The following is a 2,840-nucleotide window of genomic DNA, read 5'->3' as shown; positions in this document are numbered from 1 at the left end:
GATGAATTTGGGCTGCCACATGCTTGCAAGACAAGCATGTAGTAAGGTAAGTTGCGCAGGACATTCTCAAGTACGTAAGTGTAGTGTGTATATATATATATATATAATTTTTTAATTAAAAAATTTTTATTGTCAGAGGGGATATGTGCTCACCAGAGAAAGACAGAAAAAGGGAGGAACACATCCCTCAAAGGGATGTCGTCATACTGCAATCCCTTCTCCATTGTTTCATCCGATTGGGACGTGGGGCACACACACATGCACCCAGAATGTTTCTCAAGGCACTTGGGCCCAGATTCGAACTGCAGTTAGCCACGTGGGATCCAGCTCTGCTCTGCACAGGGTTTACCCGCTATACCACGGTGTCGGCCTAAGGCTTGATATGTTCTCAATCATCCTTCAGTGTTGTCGCACGTGATGTCACATTTCAACCTCTTTCCAATCCCCTATTTCCACCCAATGCCCTGTTCCCACCAATGTTCTATTCCCACCGGATCCCACTCTGAATCGGAGCTGACTCAACCATTTTTGAGCAGCCCCATCTGCAGACGAGCTTCCCGAGTTGGCTGTAAGTAACAGGAGGAGCAAGGCCGGAGGAGGAGTGGGGGTCACGTGGTCTAGCCTTGTGAGACCCTCACGTCTACTTATTCAGAATCCGACACGCCCATTGCTCACATCCTGTGGGCTCCAGGCAGCGAAGCCTCAGCACCCCGAGTCATCTTGCTTGTTTCTCCCAGGATCTTAATGAATCCTTTGCGTTTTCTTAAACTCCTTAACTTAAAGTATTTTTATTTCCACCAACTAAGCACAAAACATAAATCACCCTTGAACATATTTAAGTCCCGTAATTATACCGTATCCACTACCTAACCTCTTACCACATATACTTCATGCTTAACCTACAAAGTCTCTTCTTTTAATGCAACACATTTCTTGGTTAAGCAGTTTTAGACATGAAGGACATTATTTGCTTTATGGAAAATATTTATTTATACTTTTTACAAATATGGATGAGTGACAGTTCTGGGCTAATCTGAGGACATGTCAGTTAATAAGAAAGACAGACATGTCCCTTCCTCTTAAGGAACTTTTTATGACACATGGACACACACACACACACATGCACACAATTAAGGCAGTGAAAAGCATGATAGAGAATGGAGACCCTTTGATGAGGGAATATACTTTGTATTGGGGGCAGGGAAGGCATTACTGAAGTAGTGGCATTTGAGCAGAAGGATGAGCCAGGTGAGAAGTAGGAGCAGAATGTGGGGGAGGGGGCCCTAGGGACACAAACCAGCTGTTCCAGAACCCTAGGAAGAATAATGGGGTCTCTCTCCAGCACAGGGCTGGAGGAGGGGAGCGATATGAGGTTAGATGGACATTGAGGTAGGCCCAGATGACACGATCAGGTAGAACTTGCTGGTTTTTATTCTAACCTCAATAAACCCTTTAGTCTTTCATGACTATTAAATTTGCTACAGGTGCATACGCTCAAGAGAGAAAGAGAGAGAGAGAGAGAGGGAGGGAGGAAAAGTGAGGAAACATCCCCCAGGTAGGATGGCTGTACCTCAATCTCTTCTTCCCCATTCTCCTTTTAGGATTTTGGGCTTGCGTGTGTATGTGCCTGGTGTGTTTTCAAGTCACTGGCCTGGGACTCCAACTAGGCAAGTGGCCACGTAAGATATAGCCACCTTAAACCATGCCACTGGCTGGCTCCACACCACTGAAGGTGAGCAAATGTTCCAATTCACTTTCGGAAGAGATTGCTCTAAATGAAGGTGGGAAGCAAATTGGGAACTTAGGAGAAAGGGGGAGCAAAATGATGGTTAGGAGGCAGTTGGAGTAGCCCAGAAGGGAGAGAGTGGTGACTGCAGTGGAGAGGCCCAGAAGTAAGCAGACCTGATAAATGTTTCAGAATGTGGAATGACTAAGTATGGCGGGGAAATGGTCATGATAAAGGGGATGTGAAAGGCGGCACTGAGGATAGAGCTCCGGCTTCCGGCTGGACGAGGGCGGCCCCAGCCACTGCGAAGGCTGTGTAGGAATCAGCTGGAAGATCCGGGATAGAGGAGGAGCAGCCCCATGGGAAGACAGGGAGGGAGACGAGGCGACTTGAACTACGTCTTTGTACTAGAAAGGTGAATGAGATAAGGACGCAATTTTCTTTTTAATTTAATTTAATTTTTAATTTTATTTCTTTCGTGAGTGAGAGAGACACAAAGGTGGGTGCACCCCTAACAGGGTCTTCACGCAGTGACCCATCCCCAGCTTCAGCCAGTCCTGGACAGTGGGCATACATGCACCTGGCATGTTCCAGGAGACCTCTGGACATGCGTCTGGGACCTTCCCCCGTGGGTCATCTTCATAGAACACTGTGTTATACATGCCACCCTCTAGCCCTCATGAAGAAGGAATTTTCTATTAGTAAAATGTACTGCCTAGAGTTTTGTCCCTGTCCTAACAACCAACTAGACCTCAGTCTTACTGTCTTTGGTCATTCATTCAACAACTTTGAGCAGGTTCAAACACCCCGAGACAGTGTTCCGTACGGCGTTGAACAGGTAGCAGTAGCGGAATAGCAGGTGGCTGCCCGCGGCATAGGCAATAGCGTCTCAGTGCTCTGTGGGTAAGACATCACATCACGCCGAGTCACATCGTGAGAAAGTCATTTCCTTTTCAATTCTTCCTTAGGCCTTCTGATTACATCGGGGAGAAAGGCTCAGGTTTGGTGTTAGCATGTCTTTACACCTCTCTAACACTGGATAATCTCTCTTTTTAACGAAGAGAGAACAAGGCCACCGTCTCAGGGCATTTTTAGCAGGCCACAGTCTCCAGCA

The sequence above is a fragment of the Tupaia chinensis genome, unplaced genomic scaffold (genome assembly GCF_000334495.1).
Source record: "Tupaia chinensis unplaced genomic scaffold, TupChi_1.0 Scaffold000573_1, whole genome shotgun sequence".
NCBI classification, from domain to species: Eukaryota; Metazoa; Chordata; class Mammalia; order Scandentia; family Tupaiidae; genus Tupaia; species Tupaia belangeri.
The sequence above is the reverse complement of the archived record's forward strand: the minus strand, read 5'-3'. Positions refer to the sequence as shown.